The 12,995-nt window shown below is 41.3% G+C and overlaps 1 non-coding gene across 1 annotated transcript; it reads left to right on the forward strand.

Annotated features, from left to right (window-relative positions):
- Positions 1-11,101: 11,101 nt before the first annotated feature.
- On the forward strand, positions 11,102-11,174 carry TRNAK-CUU. Its single transcript has one exon. It is a non-coding gene; the product is annotated as a tRNA-Lys (tRNA).
- Positions 11,175-12,995: the final 1,821 nt, after the last annotated feature.

Consider the following 12,995-nt stretch of genomic DNA (forward strand, 5'->3'; position numbering starts at 1 on the left):
ATGTGTGTGAATGTCACCTAGTACCTAGCATCTAGCATCTAGAATGTTGCAAAGAAGGTTGATACTATGGATCAAGCCAATCTTTCCAAGGATTCAGGTGGAACAACACTGAAGACTTAAAATGGGATGGATTCTTTAGTCACGTGGATTACATTTTAAAGCAACATAATGGGGGTGCCTGGGTGGTTCAGTGGGTTAAAGCCTCTGCCTTCGGCTCAGGTCATGATCCCAGGGTCCTGGGATCAAGCCCCGCATCAGGCTGTCTGCTCAGCGTGACAGACCCCCCTCTCTGTCTGCCTCTCTGCCTATTTGTGATCTCTGTCAAAAAAAAAAAAAAAATCTTGAAGCAACACAAGTTTTTAAGAGTACTATATTAATTAAATTATTATTAATTTATATTTAGATACAGTTCAGTTTCATAAGTTTCTTCAACCCAGGAAAATAAATATTTAAAAAAAATTCCATGTAATACTTGGTGTGTAGTGATTCCCACTAAATAAAGATAAACTAACAGATTTCAAAGTATAAACAAAATATTAAACAAGTATATATTATTGTCAAGGTGAAGTGTTAATTTTTACCCAATAGGAAATGATTCTACTCGAAATATTTATTTTGTCTGCTTATTACAGTTTACTTTTAGGCAAAAAGCTATTAGTTTGAGTGAAATGGCATGATTTATACTACTATTCTTGGTAGGACTTAAATGTTATGTCAGCTTTTCAACATTGAAAGCAGAAAGGAATTCAAACATTAAATGCATTTTCATTAAGGAGAATTGATAGCCTCTTCAGGTTCCAATGTCACCATCTTCTTTAGCAAAACAACCCTAAAGCAAGAAGTATCCATAATGTTAGCTTGTTGAAATATTGCAACTATGTTTTTGGCTTTTCAAGTGGTAGATATGTACCATTATATACAAAGAAATGGTGCTTGATTTGGAGGTTTTAAGATCCAGTAGAAGTCTCCAAGAGATTTTGTTTGATTTAGACTGATAGCAAATATCTTGTGCAAGCTCTGCATGAGGACACAAAAGGGGAGACAGAGATAGGCTAGGTGGTAGACAGAAAATGGTCTCCCAAGATGTCCTTGCGCTAATCCCCAGACTTGCAGATGTGTTCCCTTACATACCGTGCACATGGGATTAAATTAGGACACTGAGATGGAGAGATTATCCGGTAGGCCCCCCGTAATCACACAGGTCCTTGTAAGTGGGAGGCTAAAGGGTCAAAGCCAGACAAAGGCAGTGTGACAACGACAGCAGAGGTTGCAGTGATGTGCTTTGAAGATGGAAGAAGGGGCCATGGGGAAAAAGGAATATGGGTGACCCCTACAAGCTGGAAAAAGCAGGAAATGCCTCTCACCTGGAGCCTCTGGAAGGAATGCGGCGCTGTCCACAACTTGCTTTTAGCCCCCTTGGACCCATTTTGGACTTTTCTGACTTCCAGAACTGTAAGATGATAAACTTGTGTTGTTTTTAGTTACTAAGTTTATGGTGACTTGCGACAGCCACTATAGGAAACTAATATCTAGGTGACCCAAAGTTCCCTTCATCTTCAGAGAAAACTCCTGAGAGGTAACATGGTGAAGGAGAAAGAGAAATTGGAAGTTCAACAGGGCGTTGTTGGAATCCTGATTTTGCCACTTCTGTCTGTGTGACATTAAATAAATTGTTTAACTTCTGTGACCCAAATTTTTTAATCAGGAAAAGGGGTTATAATGAGAGTTAAATATGGTAAGATGTGTAAAATACCCAGGATAAGGCCTAGATAATTACCTTCATAGTAGATCTTCAAGAAATGTTATCCACCCCCCGCCCCTGTCTTTACCAGAGTATTAGAAGATTTATTGCACAAATATGGTCTACTTGGCAGTTTCTACCTTGTCTTAGGAAGCCTCAGAGCCCTGGGAAGATACCCATCCCATCATAGCTTCTCAGTGTGAGTCAAAGCAAAAAGGCTGGTGTAGAGATTTTATCCAAACCCCAAAGCTAAGAGGATCTACAGTATGTAACCTGGGGGGAGGGCTTGGCATTCCCTGTGAACTTCTGACCTTTCCTGTCTCACCTTGTAAGAGAGTGCTTACCCTCCTTGGCACTGATTCACAAAGAGGTTGAACAGACTGTGTGTTCACAGATGGGGAGTATGGTTAAGCTCACCTGCAGCTGCCTGGGTTTGACCAGAGCTTGTGGTCTCTGTGATTCAGGCAGCACAAGCTGTTGTCTGTGTGCGGGGCCAGCTGCTGGGCACATTCTGTGTTAGTAGAATAGGTGCCCCCATTCCCAGTCTTAGGCTCAGGTCCCCTGGAGAGCATGAACGGCCTTATGAAGCCATTTTCATTAGGGAATGTGAAGCAATCCCAGGAAGGCAGTACTGGGCTGGAAGAAAAACAAAAAATGAAAGAATCACACACAGGAAATGAAGGTGATTTCTTTCCTCATACTTGAAATCTTATAATCCAAGGTGAAACCAAGAAGGAAAAAATCTTTGCTGCTAAATGTCTTCAGAAGATCCATTGAAGTTTGTTTCTTTCTGATACGTGGATTTTGAAGACAATTGGTCTTTGTCTACATTGTTTCCCTGAAATCTTTAAAAAAAGCTTTGGTCATTTTTAGTAGATTCAAACACTGCTGTTCAGCGCCATAATCAAACACAACAGAGCTAATTTGTTCAATGATGTGCATGACTGTGATTTGTCCTCATATAGTTAGGCATACATGGTGAGCAGTTCATATAAATTCCTGTAATTATTATTACTTACATGCCAGCAAGCCATATTTTTATGGCTTTATTTCCTTTTATTTCTTAGCTCGGAGTATCCTATACTGTACCATTGTCACAGTTTGGGTTAGTTGAACACTGTGTAACACACTGTGTAAATTCTGGTCCTCTAAAGAAGCAGATGTCAAGGTGGGATTAGATGTACTAGAGACTCACTGGGGGACAGGCCTGTGGAGAATAAAGGGGAAGGGTAGGAGCAGGCAGGGAGAGCATTCCAGTGAAGATACAGGTCTGACAACTGTGAGGGAAAAGAGGAAAAAGGATGTGGTGTGAGGAATCCCAGACTGTAGAGAAGTTTCAAGAAAGGTTTTGCCAGGGTTTTCCAATGGGGAGTCCAGTCCTGGTGCCCAGGTAACCTGTTAGAAGTCTGGAGTCTCACGGGAAAGCTCGCACAGTTTCCCTGCCATGCTCTGTACCCGGCTGGGAGCAGCCTGCTGGAACCATGGCCTAGGTTTGAACATGGCAGTGACCCAATAGGCAGTAGATGGTCCATCAGTCAGCTATGCTTCCTGTAGTGGGAGAGCAGAGCAGGTCATGTTCAGGGTCACCCCATGCACACTTACACATATTGAAAAGCAAGGATCTGTGTGTTGACTCTGTAGTCAGTTCCTGGGGTCTCCTATTCCACTAGGCTTTGCCCATTTCTTAGACCTGAGATGTTCACGGTCACCTTTCGGGGTTTTCCCAGCAGACTTGTTCTTGGGCTATGGATTCTGCTTCTTCGTTCTTCAGAAAAAAAGTGAGACCCAGATATGCCAGTTCTATAAGGATTTCTAGCACCAGGGCATGGTTTTTCCTAAGTGAGAAGAGGGGAGAGGGTTTGAGAGAGCACACTGGACTCTTGGCCTCTGGGAGTCTTGGATAGAGGAAAGGATTCGATAGGTCCAGCATTTGTGGTAGAAATCAGAGATGTGGTTGGAAGAAGCAGCTAGAGCACTTGCCAGAACCAGGCCACCAAAACACACAGAGGATAGGCTCGTTATTCCAGAGGGAATATGGGGAAACTGGGAGGACTATGTTGGGCCCATCCCTCCTGATCCCTGCCCAGGCACCCTTATATGACCCAGACATGCTTCTCTCAAGGTGGCCTATATCCATCACGTTCTCACCAGAGAACTCCTCAGCTGCCAGCTGATGTCTAAAACTCCTCTGGTTGGTAGCAAGCCTTTCATTCCATCATCAGAAAGATTTTAAAATAGCCCTCTAATTCACTATACTACGGTCAATTGCCTGGTAGCCAGGCATGTCTGTCCCTTTTCTAGATTGGAGGTACTTTCAGTCCAGAGACTGTCTTTTCCTCTTTCAATTTCCAGCACCTACAACATGCCTGGTATAAAACTGATTTTCAATAACTTTCTGTTGAATTGAGTAGAATTGAATAGATGTAGATACTTTTGAGAGAGGTGGCATAGCAACGAAGATAGACTCATGTCAAAATAGGTAAATATCTGCGAGTGCAAAATGGGGGCATTCGGAGATCCTGAATTTGTCTCAACTCCAGCACATTCTACCTATAAGACTAGACGAATGCCTTGTTCTTTCTCCTTTTTATTTTTCTTCTTATAAAATGAAGCCAAAGCACCTTTCCCTGATAACCTCAGCATTCCTAGGTGAGCAAATGATAAAGAACTTTTGAAATGTAGAAGTAATAAAGTTACATTATCTCCTTCTTGTTTTGTGGGGATTTAGGATTTGGTTTAAAAATAGCCAGTGCTGCGGCCCAGCAGAGTCAGGAAAGAAAGGTGTTAGGTACACCCCAGTCTGTCTGGCATGGAGGTAGTTTAGGCCATGCAGCATTGGAATCGCCAGCTGCAGGAAATTCTAGATTTAAAAAAAAACAACAACAAAAAACCGATGACTATAACTTTACTATATAAAACATGAAGTAATCCATGGCTCACATATAAATGGGAAATTCCCCTGGTCATTCTTAGGCTTTCTACAAACAGGAATGAGTACTGTTCACTCAATACACTTGCTTTAACATAATAAACCCTATCAACAGCATAGCCACACCCTTTTATTGCTGGAGAGAGGTGAGTAACTGAAGTAACCTACTTCTGTTTAGCCCCTTATAGTTTACCCAATGTCTTCATGCCTGTTACCAATTTGGTTCCTCATAATTACTTTGGAAGAAGAAAAGAACAAAGAGTTTTCATGGCATCTCACCACTTGGTATTTCAGAGCTGCTAAAGGAATTCTGTAATAAAAAATGGGATGGTAGCTAAAAACTTGGGGTCAGACAGACCTGGTTTGATCGAGGGCTTTGAGTTGTGCTAGCTGTGGGAATTGGGATAAAGTAAATAACTTACCTCAGACTCAGTTTCCTATTCTATAAAATGAAGTCTTAACTATTACTCAAATACTTTTTAAATAAATGCAATGGCTCCCCATTCAGACTTCAAAGAGGAAAAAGGATCTTGAATTTGAGGTAAGCCCCAAAGCCTTTCTTAAGTAATGCTGACATTCAGAGTATGTACGTGGAGTTCTTAGCACAGAGATGGTAACATACTAAGCATTCAATAAATACTCAGTGTTCCTTTTACAAGTAGCTTATGACGCATCTTCACATATTTATTCCATTTTGTCCTCCCAACAACCTCATAAAGCTTCACTTCACAGATGAAGAAACTACTGCTCGGGGAGATATGATTGGCCCTAGTTAGTTACATACAACCCAAGTGTCAGAGCTGGATCTTACACCCAGCTCGTCTACTGCCCCAGCCGAGACCACTGCCTGTCCCCAGCAGTGAAACTCATCACCAGCTGTGGTTGTTAAGAAAAAGTGAGTTGGGGGAATCCAGAAATATGGATTATCTTCTAGGAAATGAGAAGATGGAGCCTTTTGCCCTAGGATAAGTAGCGTTTGAAATGGTAAAGACTCCAGGTTCTGTTCTCTCTTTCTTCTTCACCTTCAGCGAGCAGATCGATGACCTGAAATTATTTCTAAGACCTTTATAAATTCACTGGTATTTGATCATTCACGACATGCATAGTGATAGGATTAGAAATGAGACAAAATGAATCTTCTCGTTTAGTTGATACTCTGAGTAGCATTCAAGTACATTTATTTTCCATTATAGAAGTTATATTCTTACATTATCAAAGATATGGAAAATGATACAGGGCCTAGAAGATAGGTAATGATGTAGGTGATCTTCTTTTCCTGAGGCCGTCTCTATATTATCTCGGAGGTTTTGAGCTTCCTTTTCCTTTTTATACTGTGTGCAATCCTATCATGCTTTGAAACCCAGTTTTGCACTCTTTTAAGAGTGTTTTTCTATAGCAGTGACAGGGAGATTACCTTTGTTGGTTTGGGAGGGGTTTTTAGGGTCACGTTACCATATTGATATGTGCAAATAAGTAGGGCAAGTTAATTCAGATGTGAGAGGCCTGGGCATGCCATCAGAAAATGGGTGGAAAAGGCCTCCATGAGGAGAGGAACAGTGGGAAGAGGCTCCCCCGGTGTGCTGTGAGGGCCACTTGGAAAGAGAGGCACACACTCTATCCATGTGGAGTGATAACATGGTAAGATGAGAAATCACAGATCCTGACTACAAACAAAATTGGGAATGTGAAGGTAAAAGAACAAATATGAGGGAAAAAGAGTTGTCGAATTTCCCGATTCCCTGAAGAGAAAATGTAATGTTAAAGAAGGAAAAGTGAAGGAAAAGCCGTAGTGGAGAGTCAGAGAAAACCTCTTGCTGGAGAGGAAAGAATGTACGCTGTGGTCTTTTGCTCACTTGCCTCGTTCACTCACTCACTCTATTCGGGCGACCCAGAACAAAGGTATACCTGCTGTATACTCAGCATGTCCCCAGGTGCTTCTTTTTGGGAGGAAGTGACAGCGCAGTCTGCATTTGTGTCGGAGGCATCTAATTGGCAGGCATCATAAACCCACAGTAACTGGAGAGTTCATGGACAGCAAGCTGTGTAGGAGTTCAGAGAACCCTGTGTCATCTGGGCTGAGGAGCCATAGAAAGAGGAAGGATGAGAGTCAGGGGAAGGTAAGCTTCTGATACACTTACAATTTGCCTAAGGTGTTTGTGTGTGTGGAGTTCACATAGGCTGAATGCTCAGTAAAGCACCTGTCTGTCAATGGCCCTAGGAAAAGGGTCTCTTGTTAGCATCCTTCAGTGATGTCTGAAGGGAGAGTCACTTGGGTTTTGCCTTGCGACTTTCGACCATCCTGGTGTATAGATAGTTTTGTTAAACGTAGCTTCACCAAACGAAAGAATTGTCAGACTTTGCCAAAAGGCCTGCTAATTTTAAGGTAATGACTGTAATGCTAGCAGGAGGCCAGAAGCCTTTAGGATGCCTAGAGCTCAGAACTTTGAGGAACATTAGTAGCTCCCGGTGTTTGACTTCAGCCGCCAAGATGGTTACATATGTTTTGTTTGTCAGACCCTTTGTCAACATTAGGTTATGGTGTTGAGGAAAAAAAAAAAGTCAATATGCCTAGAACTGTGCATTGTTCAATTCAATAAACACCTAAAGAATTGAACCGAGGCCAAATAGAAGAGCCTCCAGGTGCCTTTTCCTCTCCAAAGGACTTTTTCTGGGCCTGGTAATGGAATAGTTGAGCTGACATCATGCCAAGTTTTAACTGTTGGCCATATATTTTCTAGATAAATGACATTAGCTACCCTTTTGGATTTCAAAGAGGGAAAAGGATCTTGAATTTGGGATTAGGCCCCGAGGACCTTCTTAAGTAGTGCTGACAAGTCTCCGGATGGGTTAAGGATAGTCTTGATATTAGGAACTAAGCAGTCTAGTCCCACAAGTGTACACACACACTACCAAATCTTATGAGACCATTTGGTAACAATATATTTTGTTATGTTTCTAAGATGTCTTCTTGGGTGGCCAAGATTAACCATCAGCTGTAGGCTGGGATTAGGTGATAAAAACTCCATGGCTTTCATATTAAAATAGAAATTGAAGTCAAAACAGGATCTATTTTCTTAGAGCCTATTCCCTTCCCCTGTCCCGTACTTACATATTTTCTGTGCAATCATGGTTACTAGTCCTATTTGCATCATTTCTTACAGGCCAGTGAGATTTGGAGGCCTATGCCTATATATTCTGTATTTTGGCATGTGTAGTTCCTGGAGCTTATGTTAGATTTGGATCGTCTTACAAATAAGGCCACGATCTCTGGGTCTGCAAGGCTCTTTTCAGAATCTTGGAGAAAAAGGAGCAATTCTGATAATGAAGATTACCCAGCTCCCTTCCCTACCCACCTGCATATCCCAGCTAGTGACCAAATGATTTGCAAGTGAGCTATGAAGAGAACTGCACCGTCAGAGGTTTTAAAGTATATATAAGGGTATTTTGCAAGAGCAGCATAACAGAAACAAGTTCAAAAGGACAGAGGGAAAATGCTCCAAATCTGTGGCAAACGGGATTTCACTAAAATTTACAGGATTCCTTGGATATGTCTTTGATTCATGTACCGATTTCCCAACACTTTGAAACTATTTCAAGTGGTGTTTAAAGAAACAAAAACTTTTCTCTGTAATAAAAAGTAAATTATTCTACTTTTTTATAGAAGAACTGAAAAATGACTATTGCTTAAGTTTGTTTTTTTAAGCTGAGTCTTTTTTTGAATTAGGGGGGATGGTTATAAGAAACTACATCTTCTCTCCACCCCGCCTCCCCACTGCCCCCATTTTCCCTGCAAATGAAAAACACACTTTGTGATTTAGCAAAAGGAAGTTAAGGATGAGTCTTTGGGGAGGGAAAGTAGTGGAACTGGTTATCATGTTAATCTTCTGTTATAGGAGTTGGGCTCAGAGCCAGATTTGCTGCTTATAGCAAATGGACAGAACTTGAATGGTTAAAAAAAATCCTCCGGTCCTCAGATCTGGTGCTTGTAGGCCAGCTTGATATGTTTTTCAGGATCCTTCTCCTTCACACATACTAAATAGCTAAAACGACTGGAGATAAAAGTCAGGTTATTAGATACGAAACTGTCTCCTCTTTATTCCCCTTTACTCCGTGTCTCTGTGCATTTAATCACGACAATAAACCACGTCAGAATTGCACTTCTCTGTCAGTTTCTTTGGGCAGTGCTCTCCTCTTGGTCTCTGCCTCAATTTTCGTATCTGTTATTGGGAACAATAAAAGGCCAACTCAAGGGGGCATTAAGAGTGCAGTATGATAGTTTTAGTGTGGCATGGAAATAAGGATGGGAAGTTAATTGGTGGGAAAGGTGCTTTTCATTTTCTGTTTGATTCTAGGTTTAGCTGTTGGTTTGAGTGTCTTTGAAATTCCTCTTCTCATCAGATCTCTGTTTCTTCGTTGGCATTGATTTGCCTTGAGTACAATAATTGAGCTTAGTGATGATAGTGTAAGTAAGTATACATTATTTGATGGTTGAATTATCCTAAGATGAAGGGAATGATAAAAATAAGGATGATTTGGGGATACAAGGAGAGGGTATTGCATCTACTTTTTCTCGACCAGGAGTATTTAGCAGTAAGCAAAACTGACAAACCTATGGGGCTCATAGTCCTGTGTGGGAAGATAGGCAACGAGTATATAAAATATGTGTGTATGTCAGTGGTGAGAGATGTTCTGAGGAAAACTAGAGCACCGGGCATGAATGGAGGCTGGTAGTGGTGAGGTACTGGCTGGTGAGGGAAATTCTCTTTTATAAGGTAACATTTGGACAGGATCGTTGAGAGTGTGAGGGAAAAGGGCCTGGGGAGATCTGAAGGGAGAACAATCCAAGTGGAGAGAACAGCAAATGCAAAAGCCCTCAGGTGGGAATATGCTTTATTTGTTTAAGGATTAGCGAAGACGCCAGCGGCTAGATCAGAGTGAATAAGCTGCAAAGTCACAGAAGATGAGCTTGGGGAAGCACAGGGGGTCAGGCAACAGCAGTGACACAAAGACTTCTGGCTTTTATTCTGAGTGAGATGGGAAGCCACTGGAGGGTTCTGAGCAGAGGACTGACACAACTTGCATTCCTTTTTCAAAGCATCACTCTGACTACTGTGTTGAGAAATGGCTGGAGGGGAACAAGGACAAAAGCAGTGAGACTCATTAAGGAGGAAACTACACCAGAATTCAGACCAGATGTGAGAGTGACTTGGGTCAGGGTGGTAGTGATAGAGTTGGTGAGAAGTGGTTAGATCCTGGGTATAGTTTGAAATACAGGATCCACCAGATTTACTGATGGATTGAAATGCAATGTGAGAGAAAGAGAGGTTTCAGGGATGACTCCATGTTTTGTGTTGGACAACAGTGAGATTGAGGTTGTTATTTTCTTTCCTTTTTTTTTTTTTTTTTTAAAGATTTTATTTATTTATTTGACAGATGGAGATCACAGAGAAGCAGGCAGAGAGAGGAGGAAGCAGGCTCCCTGCTCAGCAGAGAGCCAGCTGATGCTCAGGGCTAGATCCCAAGACCCTGGGATCATGACCTGAGCCGAAGGCAGAGGTTTAACCCACTGAGCCACCCAGGTGCCCCAAGGTTGTTCTTTTCTGAGATACAGAGGACTACAAAGGAGCAAGTTTGGGTGGAAGGAAACCAAGAGTTTGGTTTTAGGCATGTGAAGTTTGAGATGCCTAGTAAACATCCAAGTGGAGATGTCAAAATGGTAGTTAGGTATTTGAATCTGGAGTACAGGATAATTGTCTCTGTACTGATTGAATTGGGAATTGTCGTTGTATTGATAGTATTTAAAGCTGTGGGACTGAATGAGATCACACAGGGCCTAGGCCATAAATTCTTAACCTGGGCTATACATTAGAATCACCATGGGTGCTTAAAACATGTAAGGATGACTGGGCCCCATCCTAGATCGACTAGATCATAACTCTGGGGTTTTTGAAAGCTCTCCAAGCCATTCTACCATAAACAAGAGTTGAAAATTACTGATCTACCGAGTGAGTGTAGATGGAGAAAGGAAGCGTCCTGCTTCCTGCTCCCCTACAGTGTTTAGAGATCAGGAAGTTGAGATGAACCAGCAAAGGAGACTGAGTGGGAACTGACAGCGAGGGAGGGCGAGTGTTGTGTCCTGCAAGTCAAACGAAGAAACTGTTTCAAGAAGGAGAAAGTGATCCGCTATGGAAAATGCTGCTGGGAGACTAAGATAAGGAATGAGAAGGGATCACTGGGTTAGGTAATGTGGAGGTCACTGCTGAACTGACAGAGGCATTTTGATGTGGTGGGAGTGAAGCCTGATTCTGTGGATTCAGAGAGAATGCAAGGAGTAGAACTGGAAACAGTGAACAGGGGTACAGAGAAATGAGGTGGAAGCTGGAGGGGGACTGAAGGTCAACGGAGAGTTTTTAAAGGTGAGAGTAAGGGGCACCTGGCTGGCTCATTTGGAAGGGCTTGCGACTCTTGATCGCAGGGTCATGAGTTCGAGCCTCATGTTGGGTGTAAAGATGACTTAAGTAAATAAAAAAAACTTAAAAAAAAAAAGATGAGAAATAGTACATGTTTGAATGTGATGGTAAGAGGGAGAAAACTGATGATGCAGGAAAAAGGCGACAATTACAAGAGTGAAGTCTTTGATCAGTACTTAGGAGTTGAGATCCAGGGCACAAGCGAAAGGGTTGGTCTTAGGGTCAGTTATGGTACAAAGAAGGCAGAGTATGTGTATACAAATGTGGCTAAACTGGTGGATTTGGTAGTGGGAATGTGCCAAAGTCCATTTTATTTTCAGTGTTGGAACTTTTATACTTGGAGGTTTGGAACATACTGGATTAATAATTTATTTAAGTCTTGACATATGGTTGCTTGTAACCTTCGGAAGAATACAAATAGCATGTCAGAGAAACACAAAGGAAGAAGGTGCTATATTAATTTAACTATCCTGTGGGTATTTAAAATCATCTTTTAAAAGAATATCATTAAATGGAAAATGTTTTTAGCATATTTAGCATGTTTTTAGCAGATGAAAAAAGCACATTTCCAAGGTATGAATAGTGTGCTCGAAATTTAAAAAAAAGTTGTGTGTTTACATGTAAAAAAAGATGGCAAAATCTTATCAGTTGCCTCTAGATGGTGGAAATAAACATAACTTTTGTTCTTTTTTGTACTTTTCAATATAGTATTAAATTTATATAATAATTATGCATTTAGAAAAAGATTATATAAAGTAAAATGTATTAAAAAGTACAAAAATATAACTTTTTTTTCCCATTTCAGAGTTGTTGTTCACAGTAAAAATATAAAACTATAGAATCTGACTCCATGGATTGGATTAAGATTTATGATGAACTCGTGCTTAGAGGAAATACACTCATAGGTTCAGGTTTGGCTTATTCATGGAAAATATTTGATGACTAAATTAGTACCCAGCCCAGTTACAAGGAATTGTAACCAAATCTACTACAGATTAATTTTGGATTGTAATTGGGGATTGAAATGAAAACAACAACAACAACTTTTTTCAGGGGACCTGAGTGGCTCAGTCAGTTAAGCATCTGCCTTCTGCTCAGGTCATGATTCTGGGGTCTTGGGAATCGAGCCCCGCATCGGGCTCCCTGGTCAGTAGAGAGCTGCTTCTCTATCTCTCCCCCCATGCTTTGCCTCTCAAATAAATAAAATCTTAAAAAAATTTGTTTGTTAATATACAATGTTCAATGTATTTGTTACCTTTGCCAACCAAGGGTGTGATTTTACTTCCTCCTCCTCCTATGGCTTTGAAATTTTTCTGAGATTCTTTCTTCTGTCCTCATTTTAGTACAGATTGCAGCACTGCTTTTAGACTAACTAGGTGACCAAAAATAAGAGACTGAACCTCTTAATTTCATAATCATTTTAGTAAAATGGAGCTAGCACTCTTGAACTCACCTCCCAAGGTTATGTCGTGAAGCAAGGGTAAGTGTATCCATCATTATCCCTGGCTGGTTGGTTCGCTGTAACCAGCTATTGGTGGCCTGATGCTTGTAAGCAATGAACAGTTCTGCCCAGAATATGGACTCATTGATTCTACAAAGAATGTACAAGAATGTGCCATAGAGATGAGGAGTCATAGAGGACTCTGTGGCCAGAGAGGCTTCTGGAGCCCTGACTGGAGAAAAATTACTTACTGGAAATAGGACATGACCGTTTGGTTGTCACAGGATAAAGACAGAAGGAAGAATAATGGTGACTTCCAGTAAAATGAATTATGCTTTCCCTCGCCCCTTCTGTAGAATCCGAAAGGGTTACAGATCTGGTGCTACAACTTGAGAAGTTTCAGGTAAACAGGCA

The sequence above is a fragment of the Lontra canadensis genome, unplaced genomic scaffold, assembly GCF_010015895.1.
Source record: "Lontra canadensis isolate GAN:19392208 unplaced genomic scaffold, GSC_riverotter_1.0 scaffold17, whole genome shotgun sequence".
In the NCBI taxonomy this organism is placed as follows: domain Eukaryota; kingdom Metazoa; phylum Chordata; class Mammalia; order Carnivora; family Mustelidae; genus Lontra; species Lontra canadensis.